Source organism: Aethalodelphis obliquidens, unplaced genomic scaffold, assembly GCF_003676395.1.
Source record: "Aethalodelphis obliquidens isolate GAN/ISIS:26980383/991018 unplaced genomic scaffold, ASM367639v1 scaffold23, whole genome shotgun sequence".
Lineage (NCBI taxonomy): Eukaryota > Metazoa > Chordata > Mammalia > Artiodactyla > Delphinidae > Aethalodelphis > Aethalodelphis obliquidens.
In genome coordinates, this window is record NW_020837967.1 from 17,202,661 (window position 1) to 17,229,745 (window position 27,085).

Consider the following 27,085-nt stretch of genomic DNA (forward strand, 5'->3'; position numbering starts at 1 on the left):
AGCCTTCATCAATCCTATGCAGTGAAAAGCTACCAGCCATAACCCAGGGAAGGAGGTAAATAAAAGCCTGATAAGTCCCGGTAGCTTAATAAATATTCTTTAAAGTAAGTTTGTAATCTACTCAAGAGAAAGGGAGGGAGGAAAGAAGGAAGGAAGGACAGGAGGAAGGAAGGAAGGACGGAAGGAAGGGAGATTGTTTTGAACTTTAGCCAAATTCCCAGTGCCAGAGGCCTTTATGTGGGACCATTCTTTACAAATATTAGAAGAGTTTGGCTTTAGCTTTAATCACAATTGACATGGCCATTTTCATTCAGATGGCAACATTGTGTTTATTATTTTTAAATACTTGGAAAAAAAAGTGTGGTATGTCTCCATCGGAGACACATAAATGGTACTGACTTCCTGAACTGTCTCAAGGACGTGAGGAAAGAAAAGGAAATCAGTTGTTGTGTAACTGTGTTGCCTTTATTATACTGCTAGTACTGTCTCGTCACCTCAGATGGGGTTGTGCACTTTAGATCTGAACTTACAGTGTTGCAAATCAACATGTTTTGCTGTAAAAGCTTGTACAATATATTATTGATGTGTCTTTTCCCGTGTGGTAGCCGTACTGATTTTCCGAGAACCACGTTCGCATCTGTGCCCATAACCCTCTCACCCGCCCTCTCTCTGCTAAACGGTGTGCCCTGCACCTCAGCTCTCACAGGGAATACCCTCGGCTCCGCTCGCTGCTGAGAAATCTCCTTTGAGAACTGTGGGATTTCACAAAATGCAAGGAGGATGCTACTTCAGTGTCTCCAAGAACAGAGGAAACCAGTATGGAGGGTCACAAACAGCCTACGTTGCAGGCGCTGTCCCTGCTAAGATTGGGAGGAGGTGCTACTCCTCAGAATACGGACCAAGAAAGCATGGGTGTAAATATAGCAGCAGGACAAGGAACTCAGGAACCTAACAGCGGGTATCATCTTGCACGTGCCCTCCTGTCTTCAAATGCTAAGTGCAAATGCTGTGTATTGATTAGTTACCTGTGCCAAAGTCCTGTCCCCAGTCAGTGTTTCCAAAGGACATTGACATCTCCCCAGCATCGCTCCGTTAAGGACAGAAATCAATAAAAACTATAAACACATGGCAACCTGTTCTTCTTACCAAATATAAACTTGTGTATGATCAAAGTATTTTATGTGTTGTTTCTCTAAATCCAAATAAATGTGTAAACGTGGACGTATCTCAGGCTCTGGATGTGTATTTCCGGCTTTGCAGGCCGTGTGAGGGGCTCATTTCTAGGGAATTGCCTGTATCAAAGGCCCTCCACCCGTCACAGAGCTCAGAGCATCTCTGCTGGGAAAAAATCTCTTACTCCCACAGTCGCTTCTGCAGGATATTGCTTGACCACTCTGATTTCTCCTTCAGTTGGACCCAGTCTTTAACAAAAAATGTATGTATTATGGGAAATTTCACGTACACACAGAAGTGGGAAAAATAAGTATAATAACCTCCCACGAAGGCTTCACCCAGCTTCAAAAGTCACTAATTCGGAGCCTGAATCTTGTTTCATCCATCCTTCCCCCCAGTCGTGTCCTCCCAACACCAAATAATTTTCATGTGAATCCGTAAAAGATAAAGAATCTTTTTTAACAAGTCCTCAATACAGTGATCCCAACTAAAATGATAATAGTAATGCCATAATGATATCAAATATCTCATTGCCTGGATTCTCAGACCTAAAGCAAAACCCATGGACCATGGCCTGTGCCCAGGAAGCCCAATGAGGCCCCCATGAATTTCAGGACAGCTGGGACCTAACTGTACGCAACGCCAGTGCTCAATGCAACGCCGTATAACGTACGTGCGGGCTATGCGTGGGCTGTTGTGTATCTTCCATTGTGTTGAGGTTATTGCTAGACCTCTTTGGGTTGTGATTCTGGGAGGTATCACATGTCTGGGGGCTTTCCTCCCGTGCTTTTAGAGGTTAAGAAATGCAGGCAGGTTAAAAGCTCTAACGTCACGAGGATTTAACTGGTGGAATGTATCCTGATTTGCCTTATCAGGTCCAGGCTGCCCTATGGGCTTGAGATGCCCTTAAAGGTATTATTCTGGAGTGAAGAGATAGTATTGATACTTCAAGCAGACAAATGGAGGGGAGGGGGAGGGCATAAGAGATGAAGTTTCTGGAAATTTTCAATATTGCTTATAGGGGAACCGGTGGACACCAGCCAAATATAGAGGGAACACCTCGACATTTGTGTCTCGGTTTCCATTGTTCCCTCAGGCTGGGAAGAATCTCCCGAAACTCCTCGCATCTTCATGGACGTTGTTATAACAGTAATCTTCACAGATTCTTGTGCAGCTTAAATAAAATGTTAGCAGTTTGTGCGGTGCTTTGTACCCAATAGCGTGCAACAAATCTCGTTATCGTACTAACGCTGGTAATTGTACGTGAATTCTGTAAACCAGCTCTTGCTGTCTCCTTCGGTGCTCAGCGACCTCTGAATTCCCTACTTTCTCTTGGTCAGCAGTATTCATACGTAACAGGTTGAGGCTGGAAATGTCCTCTCCTGCATTTTCCTCTGCTTGCCCAATGTTGATCATAAGCAGAGTCTGTTTCTTATGCTTCTGTGTCATCACCCTTCCTTCCTGGCCGCCCTCTAGCCACACACATGCCCTGACAAGACTCTCCGATCTCTGGTGCTCTCCTACAGGTGGAAGGCACTCCATCCATACCGTCACCGGCTCTGCCCCTGGTGTGGGACCTGTTCTCCGCCAAGCCCATTTCCTCAGCTGAGAAATGAGGTGGGACCACTTGATCGCCAAAGGAAAGATGTAGGTGGAAGGTGGTTTAAGATGACAGGTTTATAAACCTGGAAGGGTCCTTAGATGCATTCATTAATTCAGCTAACCTTTACTGACAGGCTACCATGTGCCAGATGTTTTCATATATTAATCCAGCGCCTTTATTTTATGAGTGGGACGAAGGAAGCTCAGAGAAGTATAGCCATTATCTAAAATCAAACTGAATTCATTGCACAAACAGCACTTATACATACATCATGTATCTAATATAAGACATATACACACCCACATACACACATATAACCACACAGATCGAAGTGTGTGCACACACACATACACACACACACACATCCATTATAATTTAATGGACTTGGTGGTCCAACAATAAAATTCTAATTTATTTCGGTTATTGACACAAAACAAAAGCAAACACCAGCTCAGTGTTCAAGTTTAAGGAGAACTGGAGGGGCCGAGTCCCTTCAACACCAATAGTGGTGCTACAGCAGCATCTTGTGAATACTTGGTTGGCTAACAGGCGTACCTGCTGAATTCCACCATGAAATGGAGGAAAGGCCAGGGCGGGGAGGCTGGGAGGCCCTAGGGAGTAACTCTGTGCTCCTGTCACCACCTTTTCAGCTTGCCATTCATTCTGCAACCTGTTCTTCCAGCCCCCAAGGGATTGGTACACCAGCGATGTCCCAGGAAAATGTCAAATAAAAATTGCTCTAAAAGGACAAAATAACTACAAATGGACTATTTTCTGCCATAGAGAGAGCAGAGGATTGCATGTGAAAGCAAAGATGGGATAAAACTTTTGACGTGGGAGGCTGAGAGGGTGGATAGAGATAGACCAAAGGCCAAGGAAGTGAATATATCAGAATATATCGGGTCACCCCAGATCTGGCCTGGTCCTTCCTGAGGGTGCTATGGCCCTGTCTCACAGCTGGGCTCGCCTAGTCCACTCTCAGAAGCCCAATCCAAGGGAGCTGCTCCCATTTTCATTAGAAGAAAATACTATCCCTGAAAAGCCCTGACTCGGTTTCACCTTGCCCCCAAAGCCTCCCTCACGGGCCCCCAAGTAAATACACCGCGATTCTAAGGGTTTCATCTGTGTCACCTGCCACTCACTGGCATCCCTGTTGCCTTGAAACTGTTCTCCAGCCATTTCTTATCTGTGAATCTAGTCTTTCTGTTTCACTTTGAGGGCAAAGACAGGTCTTCTGATCACAGGCTTAGAGACCTGCAGAGACTCTGAAAGATCGTCCATTCAAAGTTTTGCAGACTCTGGCCCGAGGACCCAGGGAGATGGAAGATGTCTCTAGTTTGGAGCAGAATAAGAAGTTCACGATGAGGAAGGGGTTTCGTACAGCGGAAGCCAGTCTCTCATCTCAGATTATGCCCTTGACGCATTTCATTGTTGCTGTCATTCATCAATGCCCTATCATTTCTAAAATGATAGCAGTGATATCTTATTTGGCAAGAGGAAGACTTAACAACTCTGCTAACTGCATTTTTCCTATAAACCACAAATCTGAGAACCACTAATGCCATGAAATCTTTCCAATTCTCCCCACCCCCAAACTCCATCTCATGACACTTAGCTTTTAATAAATGTTATTTAAATTGACTGGAAGATTTGTAAGCTAGACTGAAAGCTTTGAAAGACTATGGCTAGTGATGTAGTCTACATATTGTGAGAAGCTACTGATGCCCCAATAATATTTTCATTTTCAAAGCCACACACATCCCAACATCTCTTGGCATTAGACTCCTCGTACGTGGTTGCTTGCATTTTATTGCACTTCACCCAGGGAACCCCTTAAAGATATTAGAACCTAAGATCTTTCATGATGTTCCAAATAAACAAGAACCTTCAAAATTAGCCTTTGATAGATGGAGGAGAAGTTGTGACCCTGAACTATCAAAAGCATCTCTTCATTTCACTCTGTTGGCTTCAGAGGAGAGTGAGTTACAGGCTCTTTCACGATCTTGATGTTACCCAGGCTCCAGTGATTAGAATGGCAGTTCTTTTTGTACCTCACATAGTGTTTCCTGGTCCATGATTCAAGCAGATGTACAAATCTGACACCATTTGCCACCGCATGGAAACTGACAATTCTCAGCAACATATATCAAAATGTCCATTGAGGAAAAAAGCACCTGGCTTAACATCTGTCCTTGTTTATTTGAAGAAAACTCTGATTAGAAATGATTTAATAAACTCAGTTATTTTCTTTATTCTTACCTTCCCAGTTAATTCTTAGAGGAAGTTTGCAGTAGGGGATACGTAGGGAGATGAGTAGAAGGAGAGAGAAATGAAGCTGCTATTATCATCATTATTATTACTACTACTACTACTACTATTGTTATTATTTTAGGCTGTGCCACATGGCATGTGGGATCTCAGTTCCCCAACCAGGGATTCAACCCACACCCCCTAAATTGGGAGCGTGGAGTGTCAACCAGTGGACCACCAGGAAGTCCCTAAGCCGCTATTTTTGTTTTAATCTCTTCATCCCAAAAGGACATCAGAGAGGGTTTTTTTTTTTTCTTCTGGCCTTCCATGAGCTGCAATTAACACATATCTACATCATGGGTATATGTGAGTATTTTAAGACTAAATGAGGAAGGAGATTTGTTTTGACTGTAAAAACAATATTACCCCAATGTAGATGAGATTTTTGAAGATGTCCCCATTCCCATACCTCCCCTGATATTTTTTGCATCTGTAATAGTAAAGAGATTCCAATTCCCATGGTAACCCAAGCAGCATTGAAATTACCTGCCCAGCGTTTACGATAGACCACCATAGGTGTTCATTGCAGAAGCAGAGGGGTCCCAGGAAAATTTCTTCCTGTCCTTGACATCTACTGAGACACTGAGTCTCATTAGCTTCCTTCCCAGAGACTGCCATGGCCAAATAAACACAGACTTGATTTCGTAGGTGTTACGAGTGCTTGTGAGTACTGTAATTTCAGGAAGGAGGTGGCCTAAAGGGCTGGGTTTGTGATGGCCAGGGAACCTAGGCTACTGCGAGGAGAGATGGGATCTGTGTACTCACATTTTCATTCCTCCAGCAAGGCAGCTGCTGGAGACACTGCCTGGCCTCAGATGCCAGCGCTGTTACTGATTAGCTCTGTGACCCTGAGCAAATCACTTAATATCTCTGAACCTCAGTTCCCTCTGTAAAGTGAGGACAAGACTAGCACTTACCGCCTAGGATGATAGTGAAGATTCAGCTGAGAAGAGAACCTGTGCCTGGAACACAGTGAATGTTCAGTATGTGTTTGATATATTGTGATTCTGGCCTGCTGCCTGTAAGGACCAGGCTTCCTAGGCAAGCCCTTCATCCTACTTCACTCACCTAGAGAAGATCATCCTGAACACAGAGCGGATGTGGCAGCACGTCTCCCTGTAGAAAGCCATTCTGTGATTCATCCCTGTGGACCGCAGCCTAGGGACTGAGGCGGCCTCGGCCAGACTCAGCCTTCCCTTTTGCAGAGAAAAGAGACCCAGGAGGACTGGGCAGGGTAGCTGAGGAGAAAGGAAGAACAAGAGGAAGTAAGTTATCTCAGTGGGGATGAATCATCCAGTAGCTATTTGAACCCGTTTCCCCAGGGAGCATCCTTGCCTCAGACAGGCACCCAGCAGAGTTACAGCCACTGACATGGGCATCAGCTTTGGCTTCACTGGAATGGCTAACATGCTTACATCCCCAAGCCCTCCCAGCTGCCATTTATACAAGGAGAATGAATCATTGGCCGCACACCACGAGAAGGAAGAGTGACTTGGTCTCCCCAGGCCACTAAAGACTTTCTAGTGCCTCAAAAAGCAAGTAGCAGGGCTTCCCTGGTGGCGCAGTGGTTGAGGGTCTGCCTACCGATGCAGGGGACGCAGGTTCGTGCCCCGGTCCGGGAAGATCCCACATGCCGTGGAGCGGCTGGGCCCGTGAGCCATGGCCGCTGAGCCTGCACGTCCGGAGCCTGTGCTCCGCAAAGGGAGAGGCCACAACGGTGAGAGGCCCACGTACCGCAAAAAAAAAAAAAAGAAAAGAAAAACAAAACCACTTCACACCCTTTAGGATGACAATAATTTTTTTTAAAACCCCAGAAAACAACAAGTGTTGGCAAGGATGTGGAAACATTGTAACCCTTGTGCATTGCTGGTGGGGATGTAAATGGTTCAGCTGCTGTGGAAGATAGTATGGTGGTTCTTCAAAAAATTAAACATTGATTATGATATGATCCAGCAGTTCCACTTCTGGGTGTATACCCGAAAGAATCAAAAGCAGAGGCTCGAACAGATGCTTGTACATCAGTGTTCACAGCAACATTATTCACAGTAGCCGAAAGAGGAAACCCCTCAAATGTCCATCAGTGGGTGATGGATAAACAAAATGTGGTTTGTACCTACGACGGATCATTATTCAGCCTTGAAAAGGAAGGAAATGTTGACACATGCTACAACGTGGAACATGATGCTCAGTGAAAGAAGCCAATCGCAAAAGGACAAATACGCTGTGATTCCACCCATGTAAGGTACCTAGAGTAGTCATAGCCAGGAGGCGGAAAGTAGAAAGGTGGGTGCCAGGGGCTGGGGGAGGGGAACTGGGGAGTTGTAATAGGTACGGAATTTCAATTTGGGAAGATGAAAAAGTTCTACAAATAGAGATGGATGGTGGTGATTTCACAGCACGGCGACTGTTCTTAATGCCACAGAACTAGACACTGGAAACGGTTAAGTGGTAAATCTTATGTGTATTTTACCATAATGATGAAAACAATAGGTTTATCAACACTGCCTATAAATCTACAATTACCTCAAAAATAAAAAGTTTAATTTAGAAACAACTACAGATGGAAAAAATCGGTTTCTTCCATTCACACACTGTTCTCCTTGTTGGCTCGTTGGCGGTTTGTCGAATGCGTGTTGATGTCACAGTTGGTAGAGTGAGAAATTAACCCGCGGCTCCTAGAACACGTTCCTGCCCCGGAGTCCTAAGGCCCGGCCTCATCCACACGTCCAGTTACGGGGTGTGCCTCTCAGCCCATTTTGCCTCAGACTCGTTGAGGCCTTTGACTTCTTAAAATAAGTGTGATCAGGCCGTCAGCGCCTGTTTAAAGCTGAGCTGGGGAGTGCGGTGAACAGCTGGGAGCTGGTTTGCGTGTGCTGGCAGGGGTGCAGCAGGAACAAGGCAGGGCACCGGGCGCTGGCGTGCTCGTGCCTTCCAGGTGTACCTCGAAAGGCTTCTAACGTACGCAGAGACTGACATCTGTCCGGCCAACTGGGAGCGGATTGTTCTGGGGGCCATCCTGCTGGCCTCCAAGGCGTGGGACGACCAGGCAGTAGTGGAACGTGGACCACTGCCAGATTCTGAAGGACATCACGGTGGAGGACATGTGAGTGTGGCCGGGGGCCTCTGCAGAGGAAACCCGACCCTTTGTGGACGTGCACAGCGTGGAGTGAGTGAATGTGACTGCACGTCTGTTGTGTGCTGGCTGAGAAAGGACACGGTTGCGGATAGGATTTGCAAAAACCCATATTTCTCATCCTGTGGGTCCCGAACAGGTACTGGTGACACCTTCTGGTTTGTGAAACTGGTCACTGAAACTGTATTCTAGGCGAACCTTCCTTTACGTTCCTGCTCTCCGTCTGCGGTGAGGTTCATCCCAGCTCTGTACACACTGCAAACCGATGACAGGCAGCAGATGGGCTAAAATGTTACCTGTTTCTGTTCCGTTTCAGAGAGAAGGTGAAATTTAACTGCTTTTGTCACATTTTGCAAGTTCACCTGCTTAAAATGAGCGTTCTGTCCCCGAGGTCCCCCTGTGCATCCTGGTCAGGCTGCGTGTTCTCCTCTCTCAGGGCACCATCCTAAGCTCACACTTAGCTGCATCCTGGGGGCTGGGTGTACAGGAAGCGGGGTCAGAGCCTCTCGGGAGAAATGAGCTGTTTTGGAAACACTTAATCAGGTTGAACTTCTTACAGTTCCTTACGGTTTACAGGCCTTTCTGACACGATTCTTGCTAATATTTTTCTGGTCTTGTTTGTCTGGCTTCCTTGAGGAAGCTCTGAGCTGGAGCAGGTTCCACTGTGTCCCGTCCACATCCAAGTCCCTGGACTCAGTGACCACTACGGGCTCCTGTTCAGCCTGGCCCCTGCTTCCTCTGGTTGCTGGTTCGCTGGGCACCCCATTTTTGTGCTGCCCTGGGAGCACTTGTTTGTGTTTTTGGGTCTGTTGCCAGAGCCTTTTCCTGCTGCAGACCTGTATGACTCCTTCCTGCATCTGTCATTCTTTATTATAAAAAGTAAGACAAATAGGAAGTTTTTGATAGTAAGAAAAATAAAATAAAGATATTAAAAAATTCTTGATTATATTTCAAGGTGAAAACAGTTGCTAAGATAATTGTCATCCAGACAGTAAGTAGGTTGCTTCCACCTTTCAGCTGCTGTGAGTAACACTGTCGTGAACATGAACACGGGTGTGCAGATACCTCCCTGAGGCCCTGCTCTCTGTTCTTTGGGGTCTGTGCCCAGAAGTGCGATTGCTGCTTGGTGGCCGGTCTTTAAAGTGAGCCCATTTTTCGAGAAAAGCCGACAGGCCATTAGGTGATGAAAACAACTCTCTTTACGCCATTTGCAAGTTGCTAAATGGCATCAGTTCAGTTGGGTTTCTTTACAACGTTGAGCTAAAATGTTTCTGAAATATTTTTTGTTTATTGACTTGAATTTATTTATTGTAGAGCTTTATTTATTATTTATTATAGAACTTTATTTCTTCGTAATTATCCCCTTGAGGGCTGTAAATCCATCAAGCCCGTTTTCTGAATCGCTGTTAGTTTTCTGATGGTTTATCACATAACAAGCTGTCTGATGTCCCTGGAGGATGTACTGCTGCCATGTGAAAATTCAAATTCGGGGGATTATTTTTATTTTCTAAATCTTGCCTTAGTTTGAAAACACAGCAGCTCTAAAATCTTTATTCCCCCCAAACTTAAACAGAAACATTCAAGAAAACAAATATTCAGAAAGGCTGTTTTTTCCCTAAGGAACCCTGGGAAACCGTCACCTTGTTCAAAACCAGATTCCTCTTGACTTTAATCCTAGTTATACCCTCAACAAGAGACAGTGGTGTCTAGATACCATTTGAGGCAGACTAGTTCTCTTAACGTTTATACTAAAAGCAAGGTTTTCTTCCTGGCATTGGAGAATGGGATCTGCAGTGGCGCCTCTTGGCCACAGGGCGGCAGTCGGTCCACAGGCAGCTCCCAGGTCGTCCAGGAGAGAGCGCTTCTGCCTTAGCGGTATTTTTGACACACCTTGTTAAAATCTTATCTGAGTTCCAGTATTTCACAGGATGACCTCTTAAGTCTCACGTAAAGGAGGCATAAATACAAGTCATTAAAAGTGTAAAGTTTAGCACAAAACACACATTTGGGGCTTTACCTCTTTCTCGAAGCTGCATCGATTAAATGACTGGATGCGACTTCGTGGTCTCTCCCTCGAGGCGCTCAGGCCTTCGATAACGACTTGCTGAGGTTTCTCGCTTCTGATCTGCCTGGGAGCTTCCGTCGGGGAACCACCCACCCTGCTCACCTCCCAGCCTCCCTGCCGCCTCAGTGCTCCCGCCCCCGTTGTCATAGCAGCGCTAAACAGGCTGGGACGGCTGGATGGGGGCCCCTGACCGGAAGCAGAGGGCTGCCCCGCCCCCACCTGGCTCCTCCCCGCCGGAGCTGGTCGCTTCCGGGGCTTAGTTCAGCTCTCACTTCCGGGAAGCCTTCCCTGGATCCCTCCGCCCAGGCTGAGCTTGGTCCGCTCCTTTCAGTAACAGGAATTATGGCGCGGTAAGCGCATGTTAGGTGCTGAGCTGGGGCCAGGCTGCACCGTCAAATGTCACGGTTTCTGGCTCTGAGGAGACAAGGCGGGGAGACTGTGATAAAGGACAGAAGTGAGCCCGGGGTGCTTCCCCGGGGAGGTGGCCCAGGACCAGGGCTCCCAGACAGACCTGTCGCCGAGCACGCTTCCGCCCCCTCCTCCCCGCAGTAACTACCGAGAAGTAGGCCTGCAGACTGGGGAAGTTTTCAGATGCACTGTGGCCGCCGTGGTTCGTCTTCATCCAGCTCTAAGTGGGTTGGCTCCCTTATGGACCGGGCGCTGTCGTCGAGTGGTTCTCAGCGTGCGAGCAGGCCCAGAAGCAGCTCGCGGGAGTGTTAGGGATGCACGTTCTCGGGCCCACCCAGACCTGCCGGATCAGACGGGTGGACCCGGCAGGGGGTCCTCACGTGCCCTGCAGCTGATGGGTGTGCGCTGGGGCTGGGGAACCGCCTCCCCTCCCGTGGTCCCGAGGAAGCCGGTCAGCGTGTCCCCACCGTCTCCTCCCGGGAAGGGCGGTCCTCCAGGTCTTGGGGAGGCCTGTCCTCCAGGCTGCTGTCCGCCCTCACTGGACTCCACTTGACAGCTCTCGACTGCATCTTCTGCCCCCTGTTTGAGCCGATGGTTCACGCGGAGAGGTGAGGCCAGAGCCTGCCGTGTGTGTGTGTGTGTGTGTGTGTGTGTGTGTGTGTGTGTGTGTGCGCGCGCGCGCGCGCGCACAGACACGCTCAGTCTCAGTGTCAGGGTCGCCCTGAAGCCCTTTCTGGTGATCATCCCAGTTAATCAGGCCTCATCCTTCCGGGCACTGGACCTGGTGGACTTGGCTGTGTCCAGCGGCCTGCCCAGGGGGCCGCGGGTGGGGACGGCGGCTGAGCTGTGCGTTTCTGTCTTTCTCTGCAGGAACGAGCTGGAGCGACAGTTCCTCGAATTGCTCCAGTTCAACATCAACGTGCCCTCCAATGTTTATGCCAAGTGTTATTTTGATCTTCGTTCTCTGGCGGAAGCCAACAACCAGAGCTTCCCCTCGAAGGCCCTGAGCAGGGAGAGGGCCCACAAGCTGGAGGTAAGAGGCGTCGGCGCTCCGCGGGTGCTCTGCTTCCAAGGGAGCTGTGCCTTCAAGGTTGTTCTCGCCGCTGCGTGTCGTTGTAAAATAATGACGAGGTGCCTTGGATTTCATTTGTACAGCCTCATATTTTTAATAACCTTCTTAATATCAGTTTTAATTTAATGTGCATCGATTCTACTTTTTTAAATCAAACAAGTTTTAAACTCCTGTTTTAAAAAAGTGAGCCCACACAAAAAAGTGTTTCCCAGCATGCACTTTTGTAAGGAAAAAGATACCAGATGACCCTATGATTGGGAATCCAAAAAAGGTTTAATTCTGCTTTTATTTTTCATTTTTTCAAAGTATTTTCTTCACAGCCCTGTTAGATCTGGGGCCAGCCCCATTGGTCTTGGCCTGGGTTTCGGGCCGTCACTGTTAAGCTGTGTGACTCTTGTGTGTTATACTTGTGTGTAGCTCAGCTTTGCACTTGCACCTAGCTCTTCCCATCCGACTTTTGACGGCTGAAAGGATGGGGACAGGAAGGATCACAGGTGAGAGTTTCTGCATCTTCATCCCAGCACCGCACGAGACAGGGTTCTCGCCGTGTGACAGCCTGGAAGGCTGTCCTGTCAGTCGTTTTGATTGGAGATTATCTGTTCATGAAGTTAGTCAACACACCGAGCACCTGTGTCTACCAGGCTTCGCCCATAATGGGGATAGATCAGGACTCAAACCCGTGGCCCTTGCCCTCGTAAAGCTGTATTGCTTTGGTCTGGACAATGGTTCTGACATGACGAGAAAGTAAACACATGTCTTTATCACGATTGGGGAATGTGGTAGAGTCTCTGAGCCTGTCTCTGGAGAGGAGAATGTGTAGAAGGTGCTTCTTGAATGTCAGTTCATGGGACTCTACAGTCATTTAGTTAATGTCATACTTCAGTAATTTTTTAGTATCTTGAAGCTAATGTGATAACTACCAGGAAAATCTAGGAGAAGCAACTGGAAAATGGTTACTAGGAGTTCTAATAGATGGCAGGTAGGAGATCACTATACCCAAATTGATAGTTTTCCGTCACCGGCAATAACCATTAGAGAATATAATGGAGGAAAGGTGCCATTCAAAATTGCAGCAAAGTATAAGCAAGGGAAGAACACAAGCATTGTCCTTACAGGGTGCCCAGCGCAACTTAAGCACTTAGCATACGTTTTTCTTTCTTTCTTTCTTTTTTAGCATATGTTAACTCATGTAATCTTCACCGTGGTTTGAGGGGGTAGCTGCTATTATTATTCCCAGACAAGAATGCTTAGGTTTGGAGAGGAGAACAGCCTTGCCCTGGGCGCACTCAGGAGGTTGTAGAGCCTGGAAGCCAGAGCGTAGAGCTTGTGTTTAAGCACCGCACTCCAAGCCCTCGCAGTGCCCCTGCTCAGGGAAAAACCTGTCAAGAAAAGTGCTATAGTGTCTGGGTCTTCTCCCCGCCGCAAATTTATTCCAGTCTCAGACCTGCGAGTGTGATCTGTTTGGAGAGGGGGTATTTGCAGATGAGGTCGCACTGGATTAGGGTGGGTCGGGAATCCAATACCAGTGTCCTTCTAAGGAGACGGAGACCGGAGACTTGGGGGCAAGACCACACGGTGACAGCAGAGACTGGAGTGGGAGAGGCAAGGGAGGGGGCTTCCCTGGAGCCTGGAGTGAGCGTGGCCAACGCCTCGATTCCCGACTTGCAGCCTCCAGAACCGTGAGAAAGTCAAGTTCTGCTGTTGGAAGGCATCCAGCCTGTGGCAATTTGTTGCCGCAGCTCCAGGAACCTCAGAGACGGGCAAAACCTAAATAGAGAAAGTGCTCAGTGCTCCTTGGAAAAGGGCCGGACGGGATGCACCGTGTTCCTGATGTAAACATGTCCGTCTGCACCCCCTTTCCGCTGCCCCCTCCATCCAGGGGATTCCTATTACCCAGTCCTTTCCCGACGGAGGACCTTTCTCTGAGCTGTGATTTCTGTCTGGCGCGTTTCCCCCCACGGATTTGTGTGAGAAACTCTTCTCATTCCGACGCCCCTCAGATGTCACTTCGTCCCAGAGGCCTGCCGTGGCCACCCCGTGGAAGGCAGCCCGCCCTGCCACCCTCACGGTCAGGACCCGGCATGACCCTTGGCATCTCAGCTCCCTGGCCCCGTCTTCACATCCCCCCACACCCCGAGTGTGGCCCCGGAGGGAAGGAGGGAGGTCAGAGAACCGAGACAGAGCCGGCCTCGAGGGTGCCTTAGTGAAAGGAACGTGTGTGAGATCTGGATACACCTGGAGAAGGAGGGGGTTCCACTCAGGAGTCCTCCCCGTCGCCCCTCCCCGTGCATCAGCCCTCTCCCCCTCCCCCGCCCCGCTCCATACCTCCTCTCCCCGCCCCTTCCTCCTGTCTGGGCATTGCTGAGGCCCAGCGCTAGGGAGACCTTCCCCTCGGTAGAGATGCACATGCAAACATGAAAGACTTTGGAAGTCAGCCAAGGAAGTCTGAACAGTATCTCAAACGTAGCTTTTCCCCCAGAAACAACGCTGCTGCCTCATATTAGGTGCTTCCGACTCACAGAGCTTCTCACCCATGCCCTGGGCAGCTCCCTGATGGGGCGGAGCAGAGCTGGTCCCCACAGTCCCCAGCTGGGCTGGAGTCAGGAGGGCAGAGTGACTTGGTAAAGACTGTAGCATCAGCCCCAGCCTGTCTCCAGCTGCCCCTAAAACCGTCTCATGGGCAGGTCCCACCCGTCACCGGAATCTCCAGAGCCTTGTCCTTGGCGGGGAGACAGCTGCACCCTTTGAGCCTTTTAAGAAGGCTTAGCAGTACCTACCAGCATGAGCGGCATAGAGGACTGTTATTTTTATAGCTGCTAAATCCAGATGCCACGCAAATGGTGGGCCCAGTCTGCTCAGAGCATCCTGCGGACTCCAGGCACGGCTGTTTCGAAGCGCTGGCTTGGCTTCCGGTGACGCCCTTCCCATCGGGTCTCAGCTTGAGTGCTTTAGAGAGGCTGGACTCTGGGGATTTCATAGGTGGCCCCAGCCGTCCCCTCCCCTGAGGCCACGGCCTGTCCTCTGGTCTGCAGGGGTCCTGCTGGACCGTGGTTTTCTTTTTCTGTACTTCCGAATTCTCATTTTTAAGTCTGAGGCACATTTTCTCGCTCAAAATATGCCCAGGCCATGGCTGTCACTGGGTGTCTCAGCATGGCTGCTGCTTCCTCATTATTCATGTCTCAGCTCAGAAGTCATCCCTTCAGCGGCCTTTTCTGCCACCTCCTCTGGAATCGCACTGACCCCTCCCTGCCACCTCAGCTCGCTGTTGGCCTTCGTGTTTTGGTCATTTCTCTGCCTGCCATCGGCTGCGAGCACCTGCTGCTTCTCTTGCGTTTAGAACCTACCTCTCCCTCCCGTAACAGAAAACGGAACTTGCTGCTATCGGGAAGGGACAGCTGCCAGGGGGCGTCTCTGAGCAAAGGGGATCTTACCTGGGGTGTCAGAGAGCGTGGGGCTCAGGGATTTCAGTCCTTCTTGACTGGTGAGAATGGGTCCTAAACCAGTTCTGATGGATCCTTGCTGCTGTGGCCAAATAACAACCAGAAGCTGTTCGTCCCCTCCCCGCTGTGAGCTCTCTGAGACAAAGGACGTTCTGCCTTGTCCGCCTCAGCGCTGGCGCCAGCTTCTCCTGTGCTGCGAGGGCCTGGGGAATTGAACTCTCAAGGGTTGAGTGGAGAAGATGGCGGGTGGGGTAAGCGCCACTGGGTTCCAGTGGGCAGGGCCTCAGCCAGCGGGCAGGGCCAGTTCCACAGCCAGGCCTTTCTGCTCAGTCTAAGGAAGACAACCTTGAAGGGCGGCGGCCACGTGTGGAAATGGCAGCCTGGCCGTGGATCTGATGGGGAAGAGCCTGACTGCTCACCAGGTGAGCAGGTGCCTGCCCACCTGCACGTCTTCCCGCTGTTGTCATCAGAGTGGCAGAATCAAGGCCTCTGGCACCAGCTCCTATTCACTGTTCGCAAAGACACTGGGAAGAAGTGTCTCCTCTCCTTGCCCCAGGCCTCGCTGCCAGCTTCAAAAAGCCTGGAGACCAGAGACTTCCCTGGTGGTCCAGGGGTTAAGACTCTGCGCTTCCACTGCAGGGGGCGCAGCTTAGATCCCTGATCAGGGAACTAAGATCCCATATGCCTCTGGACGCAGCCCCTGTGTGCTCACGCCAGCCGCCATCCACCGTAAACGACCTGTTCCCCCCTTCTCTGGGTTCTGCTAGGGATTTCAGAGGAGCCCCCGGCCTGGCTGCCTTGCAGCTATTCCCAGATCCCAAGCACCGGGCGCTCGTGTGGACGTGTGCTCTGTGTGTGTGTGTCGGGGACCCGCCGCACATCTTCCGCGTCAGTGCTGGGCCTGGATGCAGGCAGGGGAGTGGGAGTTCGAGCACAGGGTGGGGTTCAGGTGCTCAGGCCAGGCCCCACCTGGGAGGCTGCTGTTGCTCGCTGTCTGGAGCCTATAGATTCCGTCCAAGTCACCCACTGGCTGCAGCACAGTCTTGACAGAGCTAGTGGTTTGGGAGCAGCACGTTGTCCCTCCAGATTCCAGGCAAAGGTCTTCCTGCCCTGTTGGAGCATTTTCCTGTCTCTGAGCCGGGTCTGGGCGGGCGGGACGCATGGATACGCTGACACTGACCCGCCGCTCTCCTGGCCAAGGGGAGAAGCCGGCTGGCTCCATCCTGTCCTGGGCCAGACCTGACCACCTTCCCCCTTAGCTGCTGTTCTGCACATGTGAGCATAAAACAACCCTTAGGAAGGGCCTTAGGGAGCATCTTGTCCAACATACACACTTGACAGATGAGTGACTGAGGTCACGAAACTCTCTGGGAGAAAACTAGGATTGATTGATTGACTGATTTCATATGCAGTGTTTATTGAAAATTTTTAACCTGAATCTTCCCAATAAAGGGGTTGAAGAAATTTACAAAAAGGCATATGCGGTAGGACTTATAAAACAGAAAACAAATAAAGTGCACAGAGAATATAAGGGAGTTATCTCAGAAAACTAGGCTAATATGGTTACTACATTTGAGCATTAACTTTACCTTTTTTCAAGTTTTGGTTAAATAAAGGATATATATACATATATATACACATATGTATATATATGTACATACACACATATATACACATATGTATATATTATACATATGTATATTAAAATATATATAATTATGTGCATATATATACATATATATGTATATATGCACATATATAATAATAAATTTTTCCAATTTTTAAAAATTGAAGTATAGTTCATTTACAATATGCTAATCTCTGCTGTACAGAAACGTGACTCAGTCATACACATATATACATTCTTTTTTCCTATTCTTTTCCATTATGGTTTATCTCACCAGATTAGATCTAGTTCCCTGTGCTATACAGTAGGACCTTGTTGTTTATCCATTCTAAATGTAATAGTTTGCATCTACTAACCCCAAACTCCCAGTCCTTCCCTCTCCATGCCCCCTTGGCAACCACAACTCTGTTCTTTATGTCTGTGAGTCTGAAAAGTAGGATTTTGATGGTTTCAGACACACCCCATCCCCGAGCAGCAATTTGCCTGCTGAACCACAATCAACTTCAGTTTGTACACGTGGTTGTGAGATGGAGGTGAGTGAGTCTGCGATGTCCGTGGTCTGGGGGCAGAGGCCTTCTCTGCGTCTGCCAGCTCTCCTGTCTGATGCCCCGGGGCCAATGGGCTGGGGCCACCAGCGTGACCCATGTTTCAATACTAGTCCCAGCTGCCCCGTCCTTGCATGCTCATGCCAGGTGGGCACGACAGTGGCTGTCACTGCCTAATGCCAGCTGCATGGCCCTTTCCCACAATGCACTCCTCTCTGGAACGCCAGTATATGTGGGACAGAGACACAAGGATGGGTCTGCTTTAGTGGAAGACATTCCACCCACTTAGCAAGCCCTGAAAAACCACCATCAGACCTTAAGTTTCAAAGAAGCAATTTTGAGCATCACATCTTGCACTATTTTCAAATTCCCCAATTCTCCTATGCAGTGCTTTTATTTCCCTCAGTTTCTAGTTGAGGAAACTTAGATGAAGAGAAGTTTATGAACTTGACGGTGATACAGCAAGGATTCAGACTCAGGCCGGTCGGATTCTTAAATTCTCGCTCCAAATCCCTCCACCCTCAGGAATTCCCTGGCGGATCAGCAGAGAATTGCAGTTTGGGGGCCACAACCATGGTGAGCCGTGTGCAAGACCCTGCACAGCAAAAGAAGGAGGATGCTTTTATAGGGAGTAAAAGGAAGTGGGTGTGGTGGCTACAGGAAACAAAGAGTCAGTGGCTTCTCATTGGCTGAGCCCTGCTGGGAAAGAGGCGGAGTCTTTCTTCTTCCTGTTGGGATCTGCTGTCGGCTTTGGCTGTGAGGGCTCCCCCTGCTGGTCTCCTGATTCCATTCAATTGAGGCTTCTGTTACTTACTGATTTTTTTATATCCTGTGTGTCCTAATCTCCTTTTCTCACAAGGACAGCAGTCAGATTGGATTAGGTCCCACCCCAGTGGCCTCATTCTAACTTAATTGCCTCTTTAAAGGCCCTGTCTCCAAATTCAGTCACATTATGAGCTCCTGTGGGTTAGGGATACAACAAGTGAATGTCTGGGCTGGGGTGTGGCGGGGAGTGGACACAATTCAGCCCATGACACTTTTCTTAACTTCATTACTTTTGCTCTTTGATGTCTGAAGGTGTTGAGACAGTGACTTCTGACTCCTTTCTCTGTCTACAGATGCTACCTGAGAGTGTGTGCCTCTCTCTCTCTCATGAGGCTATAAATACTTAGATGGCATTGCCCGTGGTGCTCTCTTTCTTCATGTATTTCCCCACCTGAAGATACCACCCTCCCCTTCCACTGTCAGCTGCTGGTGTTGCCACCGGCAAGGTTATCCCAGCTGGCTCCTCTCCGCCTTGGACTTCAGAATGGAAGTCAGGAACTGAACGGCGCTCATCAGGGCCTGAGCCTAGCCGTGGTGTGGCCGCTGTGTGCTCCAGCTCCCCCAGGACACAGGCATCATCCCCGTTAGGGTGCCACCGGTCACAGACGCGTTAGAGACAGGAGGCACCGGCATACCCCTGCTGAAAATGCACCCACCCCCGCAGGTACTGACTGGCTCCCACAGCTTCAGTGATCCCAGCCTTAGTTTAGAATCAATGAGTTTCCCCTCCTTCCGAGCTGCTCTCACTTACTAAGGAGAGGGGTGGACCGACCAGGAAGATCCAGCAAACACACGTGTTGGTGGCTAAAAGAAATTCTTGCTTGAAATCGTCCTTCAGGGAAGGCTTTTCTTTTCTCAGCTCCAAATAGAGAAAGCATTCATGTAGCTAATGGCAGGAGCTCATGCATGTATTTGGTCACATAAGCTGCTGCCAACGGCCATGTTGAAATAGCTGTACTTTGAGACATCGTTTCACATCTTCAGCTCCTGGTCTGCCTTAGTGACCCAATTTAACAAAAAAAGGAGAAACAAGAAACAACTAGTTTTAGATTTTGCTTGTCCCTGAAAAATGGTAGAAAAACACTCCCAGGAAATTCCCTGCAATTCCCAGACTGTTCGGTCTGATTGCTGAGGCTTTTTACCGAAGAAGGGCATTTCTTCCCCCCACTAAGCCAAAAACAAACAAAAACCTACAACATTAACAAAAAAAGCACATTAAATTTCCAGCTGTCTTTTGTCAGAAAAAATACCATCACTTTTGATAACTAGCATAACTCTAGCAACTTTGGCAACAGTATGGGTTTTGTTTCCAAAGAGCTAAGTCTGGAATGCAAGTAAGAAATCAGAACTACAAGTAAGAAGGAATAACTCAATCCCTGTTGTCCCCAGGATGGGTTATTTACTGCTGTCATAAACCACATGCAGTGAGCCGTTTTTGCTACGGAAGCTGAGAGGCGCCACTTTGCCTTGGCTGTATTATTCAGCACAGCTAGAACACTTATCTAGAAACAGGCTCAAGTCGCAACCGATGTCTCCAAGCACTCAACACCTCTTCACTCCAATTCCAAAATCCATTGTCCTCATTTGATAACTTTGCATTTTTAAAAATTTATTAAGTTAGAATATTTTCCCTATCACCATCACATTTCACTGTCTTATTGTAAGGATTTCTTACCATAAATATGCCCTTCCTTGCAAAAGGGAGAAAATGCAATGATCCAAAAGACATATTTTGGCCCCTTTTCTAGTCCCTACTGCTCACAGCAATCCTGGTGAGCCTCAGGGCTGAGGCATAAGTGTTCTGATTCTTTTGAAAAACTTAATTCGTGGAGATTTAAAGTTCTTGTTCTTTTCCTTATCTGTTCTCCTTTTGGAATTTATTTTCCTCCTCTTGGTCTTCCCTCTGCTCTTCCTCCTCTCGCTTTTCATATCTCTTTCTTTCCTAAGAGTACACAGGTCGGCTCCCTAGGTGGTTATACCCAGGTTTATCTATCATTTTCACGGCCTGGTTAGAATGCTTCAGGGGAAGTTGTTTGCAGAGCCCTGACAGCAAGTACACAGCTCCATATAGCAAGAATAGATGAAAGATGAATGGGAGGAAAAATCTTGCTGTTTCTCTGTGTCCTCAGGGTAAAGGGAAATTGGGGTCAAGGTTGACACAGACCATTAAGTAGGGTTTCTGCCCACAGTCATGTCAGAATAAATGATACTGGACTAGACCTCTCACTGTAAGTAACTTAGAAAACTGGATGCAATAGGTGAAGTAAAAACTTTCAGATGTTGAAAATAGACAGCAAAGGACTGTGGTCCCTGACGTAAGGGAAACAAATGAAGTCACCCTGATGATACTTCTAGCTTTTTGTCTGGAGGCGGTTTTTGTACTGCTCCCAGGGGAAACCTAAGCAGAGCATGGAGGCCTTACTGAGTTGAGAAGACAGATGAGAGGAAGCTATATAGAACCCCAGAAATGTGCATAGAATTTCCCTGAGTCTTTGACTGAATACTGAGCTCTACATGTAAAGAGAAAAACTCTATACGGTCAGGAAATAAGTAACTTCAAGGAAGCTTTTTAAGCTGAACAATTCCTAGGTCTCACATAGGATAGGAAGACATTTAAATTCCATCCAGCCAGAGTGAGGATACCTTGTTAACCCCCTGGGAAATTAAATAAAGACTAGAAATGTAATACCTTAGTAGTAGGGCCAAACTGAATTCACTCTAACAGCTTAAAATGAGTCTCAGAAGGAGATATGAGGATATATGTATATGTATAGCTGACTCACTTTGTTATAAAGAAGAAACTAACACACCACTGTAATGCAATTAAACTCCAATAAAGATGTTAAAAAAATGAGTCTCAGAAATATCAAGCTAATCCTCAAACGACTCAACTGTCTGTCAAATCAAAATTCAACATTTTTGAATGAAGATGAAATCCAGACATCTAACAATGTAGCATACACAGTGTCCAGCATTCAGTAAAAATAGCTAGACGTGTGAAGAAGCAGGAAAAAGTGTGACTCATAATGAAGAGAAAAAACAGTCAATATCAACAGACCCAGACATAGTAGTTCCAGAAGATGGAATTAGCAGACAAGGACTTTTTGTTGTTGTTGTTATGGAATAGGTCTCCAATTTATTATTAAGCAAAAGAGCAAGTTACCAGAACATGAAATTTAGAGCAAATCTACTTTTGTTAAAAATTCAACATAGATGGAAGCAGCACAGTGAAGAACTTAAGGCCTGGGCTTGTGGAATTCTGTTGACCTGGGTTCAAACGCCTCCTCTATGGTTGCTTGATGTTAAACCTTGAGAAAATTGCTTACTCTCTGAGCCTCTGTTTCCTTCTCTATGCAGCATATTTAGTAGGAAAATATAAGTTCTCTTGCAGTTTTGTGTGAGACTAAAACGGAAAACCCCTGAGATACACTGAGGACTATGTCTGAGGAGCCTCCCTGTGTTCACTTGGAGCCCAGTGGAAGGGCCATGGCCTGGGCACCAGGCTGACGTGGGCTCAAGGCCCGGGTTCAGCATTGACAAACCTGCTGATTGTGGGAAGGCCACTCCCTTCCTCTGCTTTGGTTTCCTCTTTTATGAAGCATGATTCCACTTTTCTGTGTCTGCTGTGAGTTTTGAATGAAGACACAGGGTTGTCAAGGACGTGGCCTGAATGTTGAGATGGTCGGAATCAGTGGGACCATTGTATGTTCATATATGCATTAACTAAGACCTGGCAGGATATAACAGCCAAAACTTACACAGAAGCTTCTGTTTGCCACACACCACTCAAACACTTAAAAATTAACAACATGTTTAATTTTCACCACAACCCTCGTAAGGCATTATTACTTATCCATGTTTCTAGACAAGAAAACAGAGGCCCAGAGTAACTTTTTTTAGTAACTTTTCCAAAGTCAAACATGGTATAAGTGATGAAACTTGGATTATGAAGCTTGGCACATTGGTATCAAAATATATTTATGCCTTTAACCACGTTACTAGATCACCTTTCAATTGAAATGTTAACACTGCTGGGAAGGGAGGAGTGCCTCATCTCTCTGCCTGGGTCTGGGGTCAGCGGTGCAGAGAAGGGAGAGGACAGGCAGGATCAGCTCCCACATCAAGAATATAATCTTTTTCTTTCTTTTCTTTTTTTTTTTCTTTAACATGGTTATTGGAATATAATTGATTTACAGTGTTGTGTTAGTTTCTGAGGTATAACAAAGTGAATCAGCTCTGTGTATACATATATCCCCATATCCCCTCCCTCTTGCATCTCTGTCCCACCCTCCATGCCCCAGCCCTCTAGGTGGTTGCAAAGCACCGAGCTGATCTCCCTGTGCAATGCAGCTGCTTCCCACTAGCTATCTGTTTTACATTTGGTAGTGTATATATGTCCATGCCACTCCCTCACTTCGTCCCAGCTTACCCTTTCCCCTCCCGGTGTCCTCAAGTCCATTCTCTATGTCTGTGTCTTTATTCCTGTCCTGCCCCTAGGTTCTTCAGAACCATTTTTTTTTTTTTAGATTCCATATATATGTGTTAGCATATGGTATTTGCTTTTCTCTTTCTGATTTACTTCACTCTGTATGACAGACTCTAGGTCCATACACCTCACTACAAATAACTCAATTTCGTTTCTTTCTATGGCTGAATAATATTCCTTTGTATATATGTGCCACATCTCCTTTATCCGTTCATCTGTCGATGGACACTTAGGTTGCTTCCATGTGCAGACAAGGACTTTAAGACCAGTTATTCTAAATATACTCAAGAATTTAAGAGAAAACAAATATAATGAGGAGAATGGCTATATTAACACCAGAAAAATATACTTCAGGAAACAGAATATTACTAGAGATGAACAGGGACATTTCACAGTGATAAAAGGGTCAATTCATCAAGAAGACATAAAAATCTTAATATATATGCATCTGATAACAAAATTTCAAATTACATGGAACCAGTCAACTAGGGAAAAACAACAGTTGTAGTGGCTATTTTAAATTAAAAAGGAAAATGCTACACAGCTATTTGCAAGGCCATCTTTATCACCATGGATTGATTAAGGGAACTACCCTGGGATGTTCTTGGGGTGACAGGAAAACAACTTAGCAGATTTGGCTTTGACCTCAAAGACCTCACAATAGGGCTGAAATACAGAACACATACACACCGATTAAAATATTAAGAGGTATGTCTTATGTATTTTCCTTAAACTTCTGCCTTTCAATTTTTTTTTAATTAATTAATTTATTTATTTTTGGCTGTGTTGGGTCTTCATTTCTGTGTGAGGGCTTTCTCTAGTTGCGGCAAGCGGGGGTCACTCTTCATCATGGTGCGCGGGCCTCTCCCTACCGCGGCCTCTCTTGTGGAGCACAGGCTCCAGACGCGCAGGCTCAGTAGTTGTGGCTCACGGGCCCAGCTGCTCCGCGGCATGTGGGTGCTTCCAGACCAGGGCTCGAACCTGTGTCCCCTGCATCGGCAGGCAGACTCTCAACCACTGCGCCACCAGGGAAGCCCTGCCTTTCAATTTTTGAATCAAATAAATCATTAAGCTCTTGTTGGCTGTTTTCCACCTTGAAGGATTAGTGCTTGGCCTTAGAAACATAATAGTAACTGCTTAGTCATCTCGGCTATGCCCAGGTGGCTACATGACCACTCCCCTCCCAGGTTCAGCTAGAACCCACAGAACTGAAGGAGGATCGCTGTTAACATGACATGAGACCAGAGATCAACGCTGGGGTCCCAAGAAGGCTTGTGATGAGCTACTGCAGGCCCCTTGCTTTCAGCTCTTCTCGAAGCAGGCTGAGGCATCAGTGCACTCAGATAAGGAGAATAGTTATAAAAAAAGAAAAAAGATTCATTCTCAGGGTGATTCACACCCATTAAAAGCCCCGCTTAAGATGAGACCAGAGCCACACCTTGGGAAAAATCATTCTTAAAGATTCACTTTGTACACACAACTCAATCTTTTCAAGGAAACTGTCTGGAGGTAGTGCTGGGATTAGAATGGGTTACCCCCTAAAAGAGCCTTTCCAGAAATCCCAGCTCAGCCAACAGGAGGGGCTCTTTGTTGCCTTTTAATAAATGATTGAATTTATTTATGCCACTTCTCTCCAAGAAAGATGAAGGTAGGTCACCAAACAAATCTGTGAGCTTAGCTCGCTCCAGAAAGGAAGAGCAGAGGCCCAGAGAGATGTCTGTTCTGGGCTCAGCTGAGACTGAGAGCTTCTCTTTGGATCTTCCCCAGTTTCCCCAGTTGTTCCCAGCTGTGTCACATGGGAACACCAGGGTCTTTGGGGTCAAATAATGTGGGATGGATCCCAGCCTTGCACTTACACGGTGTGGGCTTAGGCAGTCATGAGATGTCATAGAACCCTATGTTCTTCATCTATAACGTGCCTCCCTCTCTCTCTCTCTCTCTCTCTCTCTCTCTAGTGTGCGCACACACACGCACACGTGCACACATTGCAGATATTCGTTTTCTCCTTCACACCCTCTTTGTGCCTCTATTTCAGGCCCATCATTCATTACAGTTACTTCACCATGTCTTAGCTCTCTTGGGATCTGGAAAGTTGATCACTGTTCTTATGGGTAGAAAAGCCCTTGTCTCCCTGTCCTTGAAGGCAAGGGCTGTGTCTTACTCACCTACATCCCTAAACCTGGCCCAGTGTCTGGCACGGAGTATATATCAATATATTATTGTTGGATGAAACCCTCACTCTTTTTCAGAAGGACTCAACAAGCTCTCTAGTACCTTCTTTAGAAAACAAAACAAAACGAAACAACTCCTCCAGCTTCCTCTCGTGGCCCCTCCCAGAATCTGTTCTCTCCTAGGCTGAGGCCATCGCACTTAAGGGGCGAAGGGCGAAGGGCTTTGATATCGGGCCCTGTGTTGAGTTCCAGCTCCTCCACCCACAAGGTGGGTGGCCTTGCGCCATCCAGGGAGGGAATGTGTGCCCTGGCCGGGGCGGGCCTGCCTCCTGTCTCTGTGATGACCCTGCTCCTACCTGGATCACACCCTTAGATATGAAGTGATCCTTTGCCGTCCGATCCCGCTCTGCTGTATCACGCATCACTCTGTCTACCCTCCTGTCCATTTCCTCACACTGACTTTCTCTGCTCTGTGGTCTGTCTTTGCTTTCACAAGTGAGTACAGTGTGGTCCTGGCCTGGCTGGTTTCCCCGGAGGTCCAGGTGGAACCAACCACACTGCAGCTGATGAGATGCATGTTCCCTCCTTCCTTAATTTCTCCCTTAGGAGAAAACTTGACCTGAAAACACTGCCTGAGGAGACCCGTGTCCCTTCCATCGCCGGTGGGTAGGGGGGACCTTGGCTCAGAGAGGAATTCCCTGTCGCCTGCTTGTCCAGACACCACTGTCGGGGGCTTCCGAATATATCCTTCATTCAACAAAGAGGCTTCCGAATATATCCTTCATTCAACAAAGAGGCTGATAAAGTGTTTTGAATGCTTGGGGGGTTAGCGTTTAACAGTTGTTGAGTTTTAAAATAGACTGAATTCCTTCATTCTCCCTCCTAGCGTTTCATGGTCAAGAACAGGCAGAGACACACATAGAGGGGAATGGGGACTGGTTTGTGCTCCTGACAAGACTTGTTCATCTAATCCTGGACTCACAGTCACAGCCACCCAGTGTCTCCCTCCTTCCCTCCCTCCCTCCCCCCCTTCCTTCATTCCTTCCTCCCTCCCTCCCTCCCTTCCTCCCCACCCCGACCCCCATTACCTAAAACATAAGAGGAAAATACAAGCGCTAACAAACCTGAACTGCTTGGTAACGTGGGAGCGTGTTTACGACACTCCGTTGACACATCTTCCCTAACCAAGATCCTCACCTTCACAGAAAAGCCTGCTTCCAGGACCGGTGCTTCTGGACTCAGACTCTAGTGAAGGTGACTGGTGAGGATTCACGTGTTGCCTCTTCCAGAGGCTTTCATTGTCATCGCTTGTAAAAGCCAAAGGACGGCAAGCATTTACCATGTGATACTGAACAAGAGGTAGAGGTGTCTGAGGCAGGAGGTCCTACTCAGGGCCTGAAACCGCCTCTCAATTATCCAGAGAGAGAAATATGAACATAGCTCTCTCTCTCTCTTTCAGCTATTGGAGAAAAACAAATGTAAAAATAAAACAATTAAAAATGTGTGACTCAAAATGTTTTCAAAAACAAAGCACACACTTGTTCCAAACCCAGAGACGAGCTAGTCATCTGTGGGACATTTGGGGCCCAGTGTGGTCAGACTCTGCCTTACACGCAGGTGGCCCAGACATAGGGCTGGTCGGCATGCCTTCTGGGACAAGTCTGCTCCACGCAGCGGGGCTTCCAGTGATGTCTGGGGAACCTCAGGGGCACAGCATTCTGTTTTCTCAGAGAAACAGTGCAATCCACAGAGGCTCTGGGCCATTAGGATTCGGGCAAACTTCAGGAGCCCTAAAGCTTCTGGGCTCAACACAGGAAAGTTGGGGCAAAATAGTTCATGCCAGGGCTTCCCTGATGGCGCAGTGGTTGAGAGTCCGCCTGCTAATGCAGGGAACACGGGTTCGAGCCCTGGTCTGGGAGGATCCCACATGCCGCGGAGCAACTAGGCCCGTGAGCCACAACTACTGAGCCTGCGCGTCTGGAGCCTGTGCTCCGCAACGAGAGGCCGCCATAGTGAGAGGCCTGCGCACCGCAATGAAGAGTGGCCCCCGCTTGCCACAACTAGAGAAAGCCCTCACACGGAAACGAAGACCCAACACAGCAAAAATACATAAATTAATTAATAAACTCCTACTCCCAACATCTTCCAAAAAAAAAAGAAAACCACAGCTTTACTCCTTTAAAAAAAAAAAAGCCCAGAGATAAACCCACACACGTATGGTCACCTT

General features: G+C 47.7%; 1 protein-coding gene and 1 pseudogene across 1 annotated transcript in view; both read left to right on the top strand.

The window, feature by feature from the left end:
• Positions 1 to 1,229, top strand: part of GAD2 (glutamate decarboxylase 2) — a 69,486-nt gene extending 68,257 nt beyond the window's left edge. The window contains exon 17 of the mRNA XM_027122107.1: positions 707 to 1,229. The gene's annotated coding sequence lies outside the window, so the exon portion shown is untranslated. The remainder of the gene's footprint in view (positions 1 to 706) is intronic.
• Positions 1,230 to 7,264: 6,035 nt separating this feature from the next.
• Positions 7,265 to 12,974, top strand: LOC113628210 (cyclin-Y-like; annotated as a pseudogene).
• Positions 12,975 to 27,085: the final 14,111 nt, after the last annotated feature.